Genomic DNA, 19,699 nt, shown 5'->3' on the forward strand with positions numbered 1-19,699 from the left:
TTAACTAAGTGAAAAGGGAGGAAGCCGAGAAACTATCTTGAGAGGGGAAAAAAAGCTCTTTTAAATTGGCTTACCTGAGTAATGCTGGGGCAATTGTGAGGCTAAGTGTAAAACCTTACAGGAGGCCCAGGCCTGCATCAAATATGAGAACTGGTTGTTCAGGTATTTGAATCTCACCACTGGTGCTGACTGTTGCTCTGATATTCATAGTTATGAAAACTTTCAAAAGGTTAACACTGGCTCACCTGAAGGCCATTAGGTATCCACTGCTTGACCCCTTACAATTTTCCTAGCACACAAATAGATTGGCAGATGGTGCTGTCAAAATGGTACTGTACTGCATCTTGAACAACATTTTGAATCCCCAAAGACCTATACAAGGATCCTTTTTATTGATTTCAGCTTGGCATTCAATACCATCATTCCTGACATACTTCTTTCTAAACTGACTCAATTAGCTGTGCCTGATCACATTTGTACATGGGTTATAAGATTTCTAACAGATAGGAAGCAGCAGGTGAACCTAGGTAAAATCACATCAAATACTCACTCAATTAGCATAGGAGCCCCCCAGGGTTGCATGTTCTCTCCATTACTCTTTTTTCTATATACCAATGATTGCATCTATGAGATATAAGTTTTAATTTTCCATAATGTAGACTAGCATATAGCTTATGAATGACATATTATCCAATTTATATAAGGTTTATTTTTTATTCAAACTACTTCAGGTTAGTATTTTAAAGAATAGCCACTTTATTATATATCCAGAGCACAACCATGTTTAACCAATGCATGAACTCTGCTAAATCTATGACATACATATTTTCTGGCTGTAAGCATGTACCAGTTACTGTATTGCACAGATAAACATGGAAACAGATAAGGAAATAGCAGAGAGGTGAGCAGTGAAGGGGCTAGGACTTAGCAAGTTTGGGTGATGAAAAGGGCTTAACTAACTTTAAGCATTTAGGTATGATGGCACATTATAGGCAGACTGTTAACATGTGACTGAACTAGGCCTATCAACTGGGCCTGGGGAGGATGGACCAGTGGTTGGGGAGAGAACTGTATTTAAACTGCTGGAATCTGTAAGAGGTGTGGTATCCCTTTTTTGTTTGCAGCTCAGAGATCCACCAGCCTTTGCAAATGCTTTGTAAATACAAACTTTGTTATTTCCAATTTAGTGTGAGCTTTTGTTTCTCACACATCTCAAACAATCCCTCTATTAAAGTACTGAAGATTGCAGATGATACAACAGTCATATTGGTCTTGTTCAAGACAATGATTAGTCTGCTGGTAGAGAGATGAAGGCAACAACCAGCAAAGATGTCTTCCACCTTTTATACCTTTCCAGAACAAAGAGATCTGGTACTAGGAACCAAAAGGTACAAAAAAATAATTCCTAGATGATGACTCATACACAACAACCTAGGTTTCACCACAGCTCCTTTTTCCCCCTCCCCTTTAACATGAGGCTTTTACTTTTCCAAAATACAAAAAGCATCTGACTACAAAATAATGATTACAAAATAACAAAACAATGATTACATAGTAACAATACAAGTATCAATATAAAATGGTTACTAATGGTTATTATATAAAATAGCTGCTAATGTCAAACTTATACTAAAATCATAAGCACAATAAAATCCCTTCACTCCTCCCTTTTTAATATAAAAGCCGAATAGGCACTAAGAACCCTGGAAAATGGGGGTATAATCAGAAGGTAAAGGTCTTAAAACCATAGCTTTAGTAGGTTTATCATTAAAAACAGGAGTGGCAGCAAAAGTCAATCCAGATATAGTGGATCGAACAATTCTTTGAATAAGCAGAATAAGGCATGGTAAGCACAACAATCCTCCAAGGGCCAAACTCACAATGAACAGGATTCTTTTCCAATTATCAAACATACCCGAAAACCATCCTCCAACATCCAGTGCACCTGTCCATGTTTGGACAGGGACATGAGCCAACTTGCACATTCTATCTGTGATTTCTTCAATGACCTTGCCACTGTCATCAATATGGAGACAACAATTGCTAAGGTTGAATTTTCCACAGACCCCACGTTCCCTAGCCAATAGGTAATCCAGAGCTAATCTATTCTGGTATGCAGCAGTTCTGAGTTGAGTATCAGTTCTTGCCAATGCCAAAAGGGCAGAGATGGTTTCATTCGTGATGATTTCCAAAACTGCTTGCAGTCTAATTATCCTGTTAAGCATATAAATAGGCGTCCGGTATCCCCACATTCCATCCAGTGCCCACGTCACAGGACCATATACCTGGATTATCTTCTCTGGTGGCCATTCATCATCTTTCCAATTTCCTATCTGAATATTTGAGACATCCCTTGTCTTTCTATCTGCAGGATCTCCAACATCAACATACACAGGAACACCCAACCGTTCACTTTGAGAGATGGGCAAAAGGAAAAAGCTAGGCTTTACATGGCCCAGGACACATGCTGCAGCCCAGGCTTTGGGAAGTTCAGCATAGGCTGAATTTCCACAAATCCAATAAAGATTATCAGGAGCAGGCCAAGGAATAAAAGCATCTTGTTTGTTGGACCATAAACGTTTCAACGGGCTGGGTGGGAAAAAGGTGGATAGTTCAGTCTCATTTCCCTGCCAAGTACAGTTGGTTGAAGTACTATTGCAGAACCAACCTCCCTTACACAGAGTTTCACCAACAATTTCCTTATATGTAATGTCAAATGTTAGGAAGTCCAAACCTTGGGATGATCTGGTCAACAATAATCTGCGATACTTCACAAGCCTTTTGAGTGGTAGTAGGTAAAGCATCATGAGTTCGCTATACAATTTTCCACATGAGGGCAGTAGGGAACTGGATTTTATCATCAACTGCCCACCATCCATTAATCCATTTCCCTCCATCTCTCAGTTGATCTCTTTGATCATATATGGGAGGGAAAGAGTCACAATCCTCTACTGGTACCAGGGGACAAGTCTTGGCAGTGGTGACAACTGGCTGATAGGCTGGCTGCCGAGCCCAATAGCCCAAAGCTCGGTTGCCCTTAGTTACAAAACTAGCATCCACTTGATGTCCTTTACAGTGGATAATAGCAAGGTCCTTTGGCAGTTGGATTGCAACCATGAGCTCCTCCAAAAGAGCCTTCATTTTTAAGGACTTTCCATCAGCACCTGTATAACCCCTCTCCTTCCATAAAGCAGCATGGGTGTGCACGGCCAAAAAGGCATATTGGCTGTCAGTATAAATGTTTACTCTCTTGCCCTGGCCCAACACACAAGCAATGATCAAAGCTTTTAATCAGCAGCCTGAGCTGAAAATGAGGCAGGAATGGCAGCAAGAGCAACAGGGCGCTCATCAGTGATGATAGCATAGCCAGAGTATCGGACCCCATCTTCCACAAAAGAGGAGCCATCAGTCCAATATGACACCTCTGGGTTTCCAAGGGGTTCCTTTCTTAAATCAGCTCGAGCACCTGTGATTGACTGTAAAACCTCTAAGCAGTCATGGGGTTCTGCATTTTCTTCTGGAACAGGCAACAATGTAGCTGGGTTGAGGGTGTCACATCGGCAAAGTTGAACGTTTTCCTGTTCTATAATCTGGCTCACATACCATCCAACTCAGGCAGAGGTGGCCCGTGCTGGCAATTTTTGCTCCAATAATACTTGAACTGCATGGGGGTTGTAAACCTTCAGAGGAGCTCCCAATATGATTTTCTGACTTTTGGTGACCAGTTTGGCCACAGCCGCAGTAGCTCTGAGACAACCAGGCCATCCCTTCACCACAGCATCCATGGTTTTGGACAGGTAGCCCACAGGTAACTTGTCAGGGCCCACTTGTTGTATTAGGACCCCCAGGGGACATCCACCCTGTTCTTTGCAATACAGTTGAAACCCTTGAGACTGATCTGGCAAAACTAAACTAGTAGATTTAATTAAGGCATCCTTCAAGTGTCGCCATGCCTGGGTATGTTCACAAGTCCATTCCTATGCCATATCTTGTTGTGTTAGGGCATAAAGTGGTTTAGCAATCAGGGAATACATCGGGATCCACAATCTGGAATAGCCTGTGATTCCTAGCAAGGTTCTAAGTTGTTTAACATTGCTGGGTAAAGGCAGGGCAGAGATGGCTTGAATTCTACTGGCATGAAGGCAATGGTGTCCTCCTTTTAAAACATATCCCAAATATTGAACTTGGGGGAGGACCCATTGGATCTTTTGCTTAGAGACCTTATATCCTCGTTCAGCCAAAAAGTTCAACAAATCAACTGACCCTTGTAGTAAAAAGTCCTTATCTTCTGCAGCAAGCAATAAATCATCCACATACTGTAAGAACGTACACCAGGGGGCAGAAAAGGCCTCCAAATCTCTAGCCAAAGCAGAAGCAAAAGCAGTAGGACTGTTCTTGTAGCCCTGGTGGAGGCTTGTCCATGTCAATTGTCCCTTTACTCCCTTGTCTGGATCCTCCCACTCAAATGCAAAATAGTCTTGACACTCAGGGGCCAAAGGAATACAGAAGAAAGCATCCTTTAAGAATTACAGTATACCATCGTTGTTTTTGGCTTAGAGTGGTGAGTAAAGTATAAGGATTTGCCACCACAGGATGCAAGGCTTGGATTAGAGAATTGGCTTCTCTTAAGTCATGAACCAGTCTCCAGGACCCATCAGGCTTGGGAACTGGGAAGATTGGAGTGGACCAGGGAGACTGGGTGGCTTGTAAAATCTTTAAAAAAGCTTGGATGAACCCCTGGATGCCAATTCGTGCCTCCCTTTTTATTGCATACTGCCGTAAGGAAACAAGTTGAACTCCTGGGTGAAGATGGGCTCGGTGAGGGACAGCATAATGAGCAAATCCTGGGATTCCATGAGACCAAACTTCAGGGGAAATGGAATCCGGAAAAGAAGCAGGAGGCGCACTAGCATCCAGATAACAAATATAATCCAAAGAAATACCCTGGGCTTGACAAGTGATTGTTGCTCCCAATTTCCCCAGCAAATCTCTTCCCAGCAAATTAATAGGGCACTGGGGTAAAACCAAAAATGAATGTTGAACCTTGGGCCCTTGGCTTGAAGTCACACACAAAGGGCTGGTGCAGGGAGCCATTTCAGTTTGCCCACTGACACCAACAATAGTAGTAGTCTGAGAACTCAAACAGTCTTTAGGTGCATGCTGCAAGACACAATCAATTCATATTTATGATTGTCACATTGTTCCAGGGTCATGTGATCGCCTTTTACAACCTTCTGACAAGCAAAGTTAGTGGAGAAACCAGATTCACTTAACAATCATGTTACTAATTTAATTTCTCTCCCTCTCTTTCTCTCCCTCTCTCTCCCTCCCTTCTTTCTCTCTCCTCTCTCTCCCTTTCTCTCCATCTCTCTCTTTCTCTCCCTCTCTCTATTTTTCTCTTTTCCTCTCTCTATTTCTCCCTTTCTCTCTCTCCCTCTATTTCCCTCCCTCTTTCTTTCTCCTTCTCTCTCTCTCCCTCTTTCTCTCTCCCTCTTTCTCTTTCTCTCCCTCTCTTTCCCTCTCTCTATTTCTCCTTCTCTCTCTCCCTCTATTTCCCTCCCTTTCTTTCTCCTTCTCTCTCTCCCTCTTTATTTCTCTCTCTCCCTCTTTATCTCCCTCCCTATTTCTTTCTCCTTCTCTCTCCCTCTTTCTCTCTCTATTTCTCTCTCCCTCTTTCTCTCCCTCTTTATTTCTCTCTCCCTTTTTCTCCCTCCCTATTTCTTTCTCCTCTCTCTCCCTCTTTCTCTCTCTATTTCTCTCTCTTCCTCTCCCTCTCTCTTTCTCTCTCTTTCTCTTTCTCTCCCTCTCTTTCTCTCTCTCCCCCCCTCCCATTGTCCCTTACTTCTTTCCTTCCTTCCTTTCTTCCTTCCCTCCATCTTTGTCCTTTCCTCCTTCCCTCTCTCCCATTGTCATTTCTTTCCTTCCAAATCCATTTTTACCAAGAAACCTGATGCCCACTTAACTGTTTATGAAGCACCAGAGGAAAGTTGGGGAAGATCTATCAATTATACTTGGAGGTTGCTAGCTCATTTAATAAGCTTTATTCCAGCAACAGAAACACCTCGTATTCGCTCAGAGTCAATCCACACATGGCAACAATGCTGCTGTGGACCGCAGGGCAGGAAGGCGCCCTTCACACAGGAGGGATGGAAGATGCACCAAAGCACCCTTTGCCCCACTTGTCTTCTGCAGACGCGGCCGGAGTCCCTGGTGAGGGGAGATCCGGTACTCAGGGAAGCGCACGCTAGCAACTCAAAACCAGCTGCTCTTGGGGGACAGAGGCACAAAGCCGGCCAGACAGGGCTCAGAGTGGTTGATCATCCCGGACTACAGCTGCGCTTCCACCTTTCCCAGGGCAGCCCCCACAATGGAGCACAGGGCAGGGCACCAGCATGCCCCACTGCCACAGAAGCAGCCCACTGGAGCAGCCCCAACTCCTTCACCCCCGACAGGCCCTCGTCCTGGAGCCTCCCGCTGCTAGAAACCTGCAGCGGCAGCATAGCAGGGCTTGCGAAAAGCGGGGCTGGTGGCAGTGGCTGCTCCCGGTGCCAACTAAGGGAAAGCAGGGAAGGCCGCTCCTGCTCGAAAGCCAGGATTCAGCAGCTGGCGAACCGCTCGCGTGGGGCTCTCCCAGGGCTGGCAGGCTGAATGGGGACTGGCCTCTCACTCTCTGTGCTTAGAGCAGCACCCGCGGAGGTAGCCCTGTGGCTCGGCTTTATCTTGCAGAAAGCAAGCTGAAACCGAGCAAGGGAGATTGCAGCAGCGCAAGATTGGCTGATTCGCGTTCCTGGCAATCTCCCTCGCTCGGTTTCAGCTTGCTTTCTCTTGCAGCAAGGCAAGCTTAAACGAAGTGAGGGAGATTGTAGCAGCATGAGATTGGCCAATTCGCATTCCTGGCAATTTCCCTCGCTCCGTTTCAGCCTGCTTTCTCTTGCAGCAAGGCAAGCTGAAACCGAGCAAGGGAGATTGCAGCAGCATGAGATCAGCGTTTCTCAGCACGTGCCGATTCGTGCTCCTGACAATCTCCCTTGCTTTCCACTTCTGGAGGTCAGGGCTGGCCATACGGATCAGCTGACAATTCCATACTGCTGGCCCTGACCTCTGCCAATGGGCTTCAGTCAGTGGAGGTCAGGGCCAGCTGTACAGAGTTGCCAACAGTGGGGGGGAGGGAGTCGGGCACGTTTTCCCCTCTACACCCACGTTCTGATGGCTTCACCTGCCCTGGCACACATCAGGAAAACAAACATGGGCTTCGATTCCCACCTGCTGCCTCAGGATGAATTCTCAGGTAGGGTGCACGCTGTCTGGCTGCTTTGCTTTCCCCTTTGCATTGCACATCAGGAAGAGGAGAGGGGAAAGTCTCTCAAGCCCCAGGAGGGAGGCAATGTGAGAGCTGTGAGGGGTATCGCAAGCTCATGGGAGGGGGAGGAAAAGAAGATGGACATGAGTGGATGCAAACACCTACCTGCCAAGGGAGTGGATGGCTTTGTCCCCTTCAGGCTCGCACTTGTTTCTGGGGGAAGGACAACATGGTTGCTGCACAATGAGTCCCAGGGGTGGGCGGGGCCTCACTCTGCGCCTGCACTCTTTGTGTGGCCTGGTAGGTTCCTGCAGCAGCATGTTTTCTGGCAGCAAATAAGCTAGGAAGGAGCAGGGGGGAGGTGGGGGGAGGCGGGGGGGAGGAAGGCGATGCAGTGTACCACCAGCCATGTGCTCGCGTACCACCGGTGGTACACGTACCACCGGTTGAAAAGCCCTGCTCTAAACGATGGCAAGCTAGCTTTCCAGTTTAAAAGGTCACTGGTGGTGAATGGGGTGTGAACCAGGACCATTCTTCCATTTGCTACTGGCATATTTTCTTCTCCAAGTGATTTTGTTTAGCGTAAACTTTGCCCTGTCTTGTGTGAGAAGGGCTTTGAATCCGTTCAGCAGAGGACGATCCCTCGTCAGTATCATTGTCTTCAGACACAGAGATAAGGGGGGCTGCGTGGGAAGCAGCAGCTGAACTCAGGGGTGGAGCTTCAGATGCAGCCGGAGTAGTCACATAAGGTGGGGGTAATCTTCAGGTTCAGGACAAATTTGAATTTCTTTCTTTGGAAACTTATTTATTTCTGAGCGGACCGGAAAGACCAAATTCAAAACCTCTGGAGGAACTAACAGGCCACATTGTTTTAAAATGTCCTGTCAGATACTCAAATTAAAGAAAAAACTGCATATAATTCTTCATCCGTCCACCCTTGTATAGCAAGAACATCTGTAAGCTTATTAATAATATCCAAGTTCACAGACACTTCGCTTGGCTAAGGTTGTTACCCAGGGCCCATAAAATGTTGGCCACACATTGACACAAAGCACTACCATACGTTGTCTGACAGGGTTAAACCTAACAGCCACTTGTGGTTTCAAAATATCCCAGTTCTTCAAAACACATTGCAGAGGAGTATTTTTTATTTAATTTGTTTCTTTAAATTACTCTGACGATTCCCCATATATTTTTTTCTTTCTTTTTTTTCCCCCTCTCAAGATAGTTTCTCGACTTCCTCCCTTTTCACTTAGTTAATTTGTAATTTAGTAATAAATTTTACCTTTGGAGGATTAGTCAAGGAGATCAGCCCCCTATTTTATTTCAAAATTACAAAAACCTCTGCAAAAAAAATTACATTCCAATTTAAATACTTTCCTTAAATCACTCTCTATCCTGTATTAGAAGACAGTTTCTCGACTCCCTCTTTCCTTACTCATTTCTTCATTTCTTCATTTATTTCTTTATGCTTCATTTATTTTATTATTTTTATGCTTATCTCTAGAGGACAAAGTCGGAGCGATCAACCTCCTGTCTTATTCCAGGATTACCAAAGCTTTTTTATCTCTTTTACTCAACAAGGTGCCTGTTGCAATTTCTCCCTTTCTGCCCTCAGTAGAGAAGCATGAAACCTCATTGAATTTAGGCGTTCAGGTTCCTCAGACATGGATCCACCGCCGACAATGAAACACCAGAGTCTTCCAGGTCAAACACCTGGGAGCGCTCTACACAGAGACGAAGCGACCCATCTTTTTTTTCTTTAAATAATACCGGAGCTCCCACCTGAGACTTGGCCCATTCAATAAATCTCCTTGCTAAGTTCTTGTTCACATACTGCTGCATTTCCTCCATTTCAAGGGGGGTCATGGCATATGTTAGAGATTAAACTTGATTTGGGTTACAATATTATATAATGGAGTAAAAGCACCTTTAAGGAGTTAAACGGCCTAAGGGTGTGGCTGTAATTATTCCACATAAAAGAGAGTTAGATGTTACACGTTGTTGCTCTTGTATATGTGTTTGATGTTAGTGTTTGGATACCTCTTGTTCTCTTGTTTGCTAACTTGATATTTATTCTCTCAAGAATCAACTGCTTGCTACAGTGTATATTGTTTTTGATATTGGTAAGCAGCTTTTGTATTTTGATACTATGTTTTTTATGGACTGACTTTTATGTGCATGATACTGGATTGATACTTGGACTATTTCTTACTGTGTTTCTTTTTGTTGTCTGAGTAAAAATAAGTTATAAAACTCGTGTTAGTGCATTACTGTTTGCCTAAAAGTCCCAGTACAACTTCCACTGTGTATTAATAATACTCTGTTAAACAAACCATTTTTTCAACAACATATTCTAACAATGGTTATGGGCCCAGATCCAGTGTGGTGCTGAGGACAGGCACAGTATTGTATTTATATTTCCTAACTGAGTTTTTAAATTCAGACAATGGCACAAGGACTATTCAATCCATTCTGCATTACCCGGCTTGATGGGTCAAACTACGTATCCTGGTCTACACAATGTAGTTTGCTTTTACAAAATCAAGGTCTTTGGAAAATAGTCCATAATCCTCCTGATGTAACTGCCTGGGATCCAACTAATGAAGAAGATAACAAGAAGATTGTAGACTTCAATAAAGACAATGATAAGGCTTTATCTATCATTGGGCTAACATTAGGAGACCAACAGCTAGTCCATGTGCGTGGAGAAGAATCTGCTGCTAAATGTTGGGCTAAGTTGAAAAAGATTTTTGTTCGGGACAGTGTTGGTGCTCATATAAATCTTACCAGAAAGCTATTTAGAGCTAGACTGGAAAAGAATGGCGATATGTTAGCTCACCTTAACTTTATAAAAGCAACTTTGTTGGAACTGCAAGAAAAAGAACTTATTTTCTCAGAGCTTCACCAGGTTTACATCATTTTATCATCATTGGATGAGAGCTACGATGCCTTTGTATCGTCCTTGGAGGTTTTGTCCAAAGAAGACCTAACTGTTTCTTCAATAACTGGAAGGTTGTTGGAAGAATCAAGATGTCGTATGGAGAGAAAACAGTTGAGAGAGCCATTGCAACAAGAAATAAAGAAGACTGAATCTGCTTATATTTTAAGGAAATGCTTTAATTGTGGGTTAAAGGGACATATTGCTAAGTTTTGTCAGAATAGTAATTGTCAGAGAAAGGAAAGCCATAGAAAGAATAAAAAGCTGATTAATGTAGCTGTAGCTAATAGAACTACTAATAACCACAATTGGTGGGTGGTAGATAGTGGAGCTACACACTGTATTTCAAAAATAAAAAGGGATTTTGAGAATATAAGGTCTAGTAAAAAATATATTTCTATGGCTAATGGCTGGAGAGTCAAGGTCTCTGGAGAGGGTAAGGTTTACTGTTCATTTTTAAAACAAGATTTGGAAATGCTATATGTTCCCAGATGTGATTATAATCTATTATCAGTTAAGGCATTATTGGAAGCAGGTTTTAAAGTTACTTTCCAAGGGGAGGAATGTTTTATTCAAAAGAATGAAGTGAACTTAATAGCTAATATGAAAGACGGTTTGTTTGTAATTAGCAATGATCCTATAATAATGGCTACTACTTGTACAAATCAAAAACCACATGATGAATGTATTCATTTATTACATAGAAGATTGGGTCATGTGAATTTTAATACACTAAAAAGAACTGTAGCTTTGTCTAATGGGTTTAAGTTAAAGGCTTGTAAGAAATATCTGCAATGTAACGTATGTGGTAGAGAAAAGAGCAGGGCAGCACCAGCTAATAGGTTAGATGGATTTAAAACCACAACTCCATTAGAACTGGTATTTATGGATTTGATAGGTCCTATGAAACCCAGTTTAGGGGGTGCCTGCTACATATTAAATATTCTAGACCATTATAGCAGATATGGGTTCTGTTATCTCCTTACGTCAAAAACTGAAACTATACAAACAATATCTAATTGGCTCAAGTTTGTACAAAGGAAAACTCAGTTAAATGTAAAAACCATAATAACAGACAATGGAACTGAGTTTGTTAATAAACAGTTCAATGAGCTGTTAGTTTCAGAGGGAATAGAGCATAGACGTACAGCTCCTTATAGACCTCAGCATAATGCATTTGTTGAACGGAGGGGCCAAACATTGCAAGCTATGATTAGATCTATGATTGAAGATTCTGGTTTACCTGATAGCTTATGGGGAGAAGCAGCAAAATGTGCTAATCATATTTTAAACAATGTGGTTAGTTCAGCTACAGGTAAAATTCCTTATACCTTATGGTATAAGAGAAAACCAAATCTTAGTTATATTCACACATTTGGGACACCTGCTTGGGTACATATTCCAAGTTCAATAAGAAATAAAGGAGAACATAGAGCTAAACAATTATTTTTTGTTGGCTATGAGTTAAACCATAAGTCTTATCGGTTCTGGGAGAAAGGTACTAAAAATATTTATTGTAGTTCTAGCGCTGTTTTTCAAGAACAGTCAGGCTGGGAAAGGGTAGAAGATATTGTATATATTCCTCAACAAGATTTAACTAACTCAAATGAAAGTGATAAAGAAGGGGAGGAACCTGCTAGAGAGATCAAACAAGAACCACTGATAGTGGAGACAGGAGAGGAAGAAGATAATAATGTAAATGTACCTATAAGTCCAATAATTCTCAGAAGGTCTAACAGGGAAAGACGACAGCCTGATCGTTTCGAGGCAGGTTTAATTTGTCAAATAGACATTGAACCTTCTAATGTTGAAGAAATAAAAATGTATCCTGAGAATGAAAGAAAGAATTGGAAAGTAGCTATGGATAAAGAAATAAAGTCTTTGCAAGATCTTAATGTTTATCAAGAGGTTAAAATACCTAAAACAGAAAAGTTAATTGGATGTAAATGGGTTTTTAAACTGAAAGAAAGTGTTACAGGAGAGGTAATACATAAAGCAAGATTAGTTGCTCAAGGATTTGCACAGAATAATAGTGATTATGATGTAGTATTTTCCCCAACGTTAAGAGCTTCCACTCTTAGGGCTGCTTTAGTTTGGGCAGCAAATAAGAATTATAGTATAAAACATGTAGATATTGAAACTGCTTATTTGCATGCAACATTAAACCATGATATATATATGAAAGTTCCATCAGGAATAGAAAGTAAGGTAGGGTACTGTTGGAAACTGAATAAGAGTTTGTATGGTTTAAAACAGTCAGGTTATGAGTGGAATAGATGTTTAGTAAAAGAGTTAAATAGTTTGGGATTTAAAGCTAGTATTGCAGATCCTTGTTTATTTATAAAACAGCAAAATAGTGAATTATCATTGTTATTATTATTCACTGATGATATTGCTATTATAGCAAAAGATGAAACAGAAACTGAAAGAATAATTTCAGGGTTAAAAAGAAAATTTAGAGTAAAAGATCTAGGAGCTATTAGTCATTATCTAGGGCTGGATATTGTCAGGACTAGTAAAGGATTTAAACTGTCTCAAGCTAAGAAAATTAATGGTTTGCTGAAACGTTATAATATGGAAAACTGTAAACCAGTAAAAACACCTATGGTTCAAGGTTTTGAGAGTTCAGCAGATAACAGCAATGTCTTTGATAAAAAGATATATCAATCATTAATAGGCAGCTTGATGTATTTATGTAATTGGTCAAGACCTGACATAGCATTTACAGTTAATCATTTAGCTAGATATTGTGAGAATCCTACAACCAGATGTTGGCAAGGTGCGAAAAGAGTTTTAAGATATTTGAAGCACACCATACATTATTCTCTATATCTAGAGCCAACAAAGGAATTGGAACTAAAAGCATTTGCAGATGCTAGTTTTGCATCTGATACTGTAACTAGGAAATCCACTTCAGGATTGGTTGTATTATTGGGAAACGCTTTAGTAGGATGGAGGTCTAACAGACAGAAGCATATAAGCTTATCAACAACTGAATCCGAATTTTCTTGTCTATCTTTATTATGTACTGAGCTATTGGTATGGAAACAATTATTGTTTGATATGGGTTTAAATTGTAATGAACCAATAAAAGTGTATGAAGACAATCAAGCAGCTATAAAATTAGCAACTAATGCTGCAGTGAAAACTAGATCAAAACATACGGATCTACGGTATCTAAATGTCAGACAATGTGTTAAAGATAATTTGATTAAACTGGAATATTGTGCAACTGAAGATAATATTGCTGACCAGTTTACTAAAGCTCAGGGTGCTATAAAGCATAAATCTGTTTGTGATATGTGTAATTTGAGATTGTAAAAATATATGTATAATATGCCACCCAAAAGGGGAGATTGTTAGAGATTAAACTTGATTTGGGTGACAATATTATATAATGGAGTAAAAGCACCTTTAAGGAGTTAAACGGCCTAAGGGTGTGGCTGTAATTATTCCACATAAAAGAGAGTTAGATGTTACACGTTGTTGCTCTTGTATATGTGTTTGATGTTAGTGTTTGGATACCTCTTGTTCTCTTGTTTGCTAACTTGATATTTATTCTCTCAAGAATCAACTGCTTGCTACAGTGTATATTGTTTTTGATATTGGTAAGCAGCTTTTGTATTTTGATACTATGTTTTTTATGGACTGACTTTTATGTGCATGATACTGGATTGATACTTGGACTATTTCTTACTGTGTTTCTTTTTGTTGTCTGAGTAAAAATAAGTTATAAAACTCGTGTTAGTGCATTACTGTTTGCCTAAAAGTCCCAGTACAACTTCCACTGTGTATTAATAATACTCTGTTAAACAAACCATTTTTTCAACAACATATTCTAACAGCATACATCCTCAGTCATGGGAGTTTAGTTCCTGGTAACAGTTCAATAGAGCAATCATTGGGCCGGTGGGGTGGTATGGTGTCACATTCTTTCTTACTAAAGATCTCCACTTGATCCCGGTATTCACTGGGAATGAGTGGCTTTCCTGGTTGTGGCAGGGTTGCTATCTTTGCTAGCTCAGTGAATGGCTTAAACTCAACATTGGGTTGTTCTCCCCTCGTCATCTCTGTTGTAGGAGGGCAGAGTGGTGGCGGGTACAGCTTGAGCCTTGGTGCTCTCCTGCATAGGTGATATAACCTGGGTGATGGGTTCCTGCGTGATCCAGTTTGACTTCTCTTTCACCAATTGCTGGACTGTTTTTTTTTCCCTCACCGGTGGTCCTGGTCTGCTCTGCTGTTGGGGATATGGGACTGGCAGCTCACCACTCGGTGTCCTTGTTGCCCATATCTGAAGCATTTGATTACTGGACCAGCAGGTAATTTGGGGAACTCTGCAGCTGCGATGGTTGGAGGCTTACATGGGGGTGGTCGTCTGGTCTGTTCTGGCTTGTGCCTGGCTTCTTGAGGTGGTAGCTTCTTATAAGATCCAATCTTATTGCTTTCTGGTACCACTCTTGCAATAGGTTAGGGACAGCTCGATAGACACCCCAATAAACTGTCATACATCACATTCCCCAATTAGCTTAAAGTGTAGGCTTTCCCCTTAGCTCCACAGCCCGCCAAAATGTTATCAGCTTGTCCTTGGGTTCCCACCACAGCATTATGTTATGGCTAGCTGAACTTATATTCCAATCTCCCCCTCTCTCTGTTGCACCTAATTTCTAAAGTAAGAAAAAGCATGTTAAAGGAATAGAGAAAACTGCATTTTCATCAGTTGTCAAAGCGGGAACATCCAATGTTAGCAGCGTTGACACCAGCATTCAGTACAGCTCATGAAGCAATGGTGTAACATAGGTTATTCTATTGGCCCCCAAGCCTGCTTTTGCTGCTGCAGCTTGTACCATTTGAAGTTTCTGAGTGTATTTCAAGGGTAGTCCCATGTAAACCATATTACAGTAATCCAGTTAAAAGAGGACTAGACTTGAGTGATCAAGCTCAGTGAGTCCTGATCCAGGAAAGACTGCAGCTGGTTCACTAACCAAACCTGTCAAACCCCTCTCCTAGGCACAACCACTACCTGAACTTCAAGTAGAAGTCGCAAGTCCAGGAGAGTTGTGAATTGGGTCTGAATGAGGCAGTGCTATCCATCCAGAACTAAAGATATCAAAGACATCTTTGAAACTCCATGCAACCAAAGCCACTTGGTCTTGCCAGGGTTCAATCGTAGCAATTGTCACCCATCCAGGCCCCTATAGCCTCCAGACATTGTGAAAGAATAGCAACAGCATCACTTGGACCACTAGATGTGGAGATGTAAAGTTAAGTACCATCAGAGTCTTGATGATATTTCAATCAATGGTGATGGATGATTTCGCCCAGCAGCCTCATGTAAATATATATATTTATATTTAAAGGTTCCCAGTAGAGAAAGTTCTTAATATTTAAAGATTTTCTCATTCACCTTGGTAAATCTGACACTGACAAATGGTTCGCATATCAAGAAATACCCTGAGCACAAGAGGTTAGGCTATCATACTTGTATATGAACTGTCCTACAGAGGTGACAGTAATGACAGTAATTTATCAACAAGCATTGCTGCTGTGAAAAACTGGGTGTTCCAGATTTCATGAGCAAAGGTTATTTATTTCTGCTGTTTTTATAGGAACTGCTAGAAACATTTCCCCCTCTAATGGGTCTAATGTATCTCTGAAGGCTTTGCTTCTTCTCATTTTTCTTATACCAGATAAAAATATAAGCTAGTATTCACATGACTGCAGACACAAAATACAATCAATAAACAACCCTAAAATACTGTTTCTTCTCTTGAATGAACTGAATCACTTAAATGCTGTCAAAGTTGATCTTGATCCTGGGAATGCTGTAATGATCTAATTCTTACAGGTATGTTTGGACCACATTAGAATGCAGGCAAGGGAATCTTCATGCCAAACATGCACATATATAACTTTCCATATAGGAAAAAAATGTGTTAGAACCCTTTAGCACAACCACTGGCTTTATTTATGAATAGGATTTTTAAAAGTAGGCATAATATCAGTATATAAGTCATATAACTGCAGTTGAAGTGCCATAGCCCAAATGCAGTTTTCCTATTTTAGAATAAAATAATAAAATAAAATGCAGGTTTTTGCTATCCTCTTGATGTGACTTTGTGCTCCATCAAATGTGACTCTTTGTTATATTAAAAGTACTGACTAGCTCTACAGTCATCATTTCCAAACTTTGAATCAGACATCTGTTACAGAACTCAGACAATGACTTATTCCATTTTGCTATAATTACCTATGTTACTTAATTGCTTAAGCACTTCTGAAAATGTTTCACTAACTGTGGAATGTGTGCTATTTGTTTTTGCAATAAAAGCACTGAGCTTGTTCTCAGTATGAATTAATACTGAGAACAGATACTGATAGACTTATCTTTGTTAATTGGCAGGAACATGATTTTGCTGAGTATATTTGGAACACATAGTTTCACCCTTAATACATAAAAGGGGAGAATTTTCTATTTTTATGCAGAAGAATAAAATTTTAATAGGATTGAAAATGAGCATGATGTCACTAGGTTTATGAATTTAAAGTAAACATTTTTAATTATTTAAATAATGATTACTATGATTTACATTGTTTCCTCATAGACATAGACCAGTCCTCCTGTATGCTCTGTTGCTATCTCAGTGCCCTAAATGAGCTTTGTGCATCTTAGCCACATACTGTAATGCAATAGTACTCAACATTAATTACATAAAAATTAACTCTTAAGTTTTTGCTAAAGCACCCTGAAATTCATATCTGATCACTGAATGGGCATCTGATTTTACAGATGAAACCTTCAAGTGTTGGGAAAGAATGTTTTATGCGGCCTGTAAATACAGGTTGCAGATGGAGTATGTTTTTCAAAATACCCACAAATCAGCAACAATCCTGCAATCTTTCTATTAGAGATAACATCTGTAATGTAAGACCAAGTGGTAAGCTGGAGCTAGCTAACGGCTCCCAGCACCTCAGACACCTCAGACTCCCAGCACCTCAGACACATCTCCAGTGCTGCTATTGGCTGCCCCTAGGTGGCAATAGGTTGCTTTAAACCTATTGGCTGCCGCCTAGGGGCCAGGCTATAAATTGCTGCAGCTGCAGCCCAGTTCTCCAGTTCAGATCCTGCAAGCAATAAACCATGATCTTTGCTGAACTCACTCACCTCGTCTTCATTCCTGCGCAACGAATCCAGTACACAACAACATCATTTATACCTTCTGCAGTGAAAGTGTTTTGAGATAGAAGCTGGATACAGCTATTCAGAGCCAATTGTACCTCTGTAGCTCCTTCAACCCCTTTGGACAGGATGCAAACCCTTAAATTAAGGAACATTTCATGACATGATTCTAACATGTTTACATCATTGAGACCAGCAGTGTGATCAAAACTTAAATTCATATTTGGAAATATAGACTAATGCTACTTTGTTCTGCCATGAGCTTGGCTCCCCTGATTTTTATTGGTGATTTTGCTTCCTGGAACAGAATATTGAATGAGGAATTGAAATGCTACACTTTCTCATCTGATGCAGATTTGATGTTAGGATGTAAATTTTCAATAGCAGTTTTTAAACAGTGTGCTATGGATCTGAAAACCTCTTAAGTCGGGGACTTCCGGGTGGCAAGGCTCCGTTGCCAGCAGCCATTTCGGCTGTCAGCTTCGTTTCAGGGCCCGTCCGACGAGTCACCAAAAGAATGAAACCGGAACGGGAGCTGGTTCTCCTAAGCCACGTTTATTAGCCTCATAAACAATTGCTCGAAGACAAACGAAGTCAGCGTTGATTCTACAGTATCATCAACGCTGTTAAATAGCCAGCCAAGGCACCACCCTCCACCACACCCCTAATCATTTCACCCCGCCCACACCCTTCTTAACTAACGCCTCCCATGGTTCCCACCCTTTGGGACCCGCCCCACCACCACTGCAACCGGTAAGCCACCCCCCATGCCAAACCACCCTCTCTTTCCCCAGAGCCTCGCACGCTTTCATCTTCCCCCTCAGCTTTCCATTCCGCCGCAGGCCTCGCCCTGAGCCCTTCCCCAACCCGCGGAGGTTCTCCCCCACCCCCTGAGACACTCAGGCGCCCAGCCACATCTTGCCCCCAGTCTCTGAAGGCCGGCAGAACGTTTCCCGGCCGAACACGGCAGCTGCGCTTTTCCCTGGCCCGTTGGCCACTTCCGGGAGCCGCCGGGCCGATCCGCGCCTCCCCAGCTGACGAGCGGGCCGCCGCCGCCTTCCCAGCTGTCGGGCGGTTGTTTCGCCTTCCCCTGGCTCGTTGGCCACTGCCGGGAGCCGCCGGGCCGATCCGCGCCTCCCCAGCTGACGAGCGGGCCGCCGCCGCCTCCCCAGCTGACGGGCGGTTGTTCCGGGAGCGCCGAAGAAGAGGAGACTGGCAAGGGTCGCTGGGAACGGGTAGGGCACTCCGTGGCCTCCTCGGGTGCTGGGCAGACGGGTGCTGGGGCGGGGCAACGGCCGAGCACCGTCCTGGCCCTCCAGGAATCCGCGGGCGCCGGCACTCAGTGTCGGGGCCTGGTGAAGCGTTCCGTGGGCGACAGCGGTGGTTTTCGGGGTCTGGCGGGGCGCTCCGCAGGTGCCGGCGGTCTGGTGAGTCGCCCCGCGGCCCGTCCAAATGTCGGGCGTGCCAGGCCCGACATGCCGCCCCCCCTACCAAGGGTCCTCCTGCAGACGTAGAGAACATGGTTATAGAATCATTCACTCTGCACACACCTCCGTGTCCCCTACCCCCCGGCCTGCTAGGATGGGCTCGGTGGAATGCCCGGACCAAACGTGGAGCATGGACGTCTTCCCGCGACACCCACGTTGCCTCCTCCACCGGGTACCCCTTCCACCGAAGGAGATACTGTATAACGCCCCTCCGCACCCTGGAGTCCAACACCTCCTGCACCTCATACTGGTCAGCGTGAACCGGTCCGGGCCCCACCTCCCCTACCGCCATAGTAGCCGCTGGAGCAGGTTTCAGCAGGCTGCTATGGAACACTGGGTGGACCTTACCCAAGAATTTAGGCAACCGCAGCCGCACCGTCACCGGGTTTACCACCTGCACCACCCAGAACGGCCCGAGGTATTTGGGTCCTAGCTTGCGGCACGGGACCTGTAACCGTAAATACTTGGTGGACAAGTAAACCAGGTCCCCCACCCGCAGTGTAACAAAGGGTTTTTGCTTCTTGTCCGCCTGTGCTTTGGCCGCCACGGCGGACCGGTCCAATGCTTCTTTCGCCGCCCCCCAGACGGCCGTGATCTGACGCATCCAGTCCTGCGGCGAGCATGAAGACCCCTCCTCCTGGAGGCATTCAGCAAAGGGAACAAATTCGTGACCTGTGACCACCCGATATGGAGAGAAGCCAGTACTACTGTGAACCGCGTTATTGTACGCCACTTCAGCAAGCGCTAACAGGTCCACCCAGTCCGTCTGCCGAAAAGAGACGTAGCTTCGCAGA

The sequence above is a fragment of the Vipera berus genome, assembly GCF_964194415.1.
Source record: "Vipera berus genome assembly, chromosome: Z".
Taxonomy (NCBI): Eukaryota; Metazoa; Chordata; class Lepidosauria; order Squamata; family Viperidae; genus Vipera; species Vipera berus.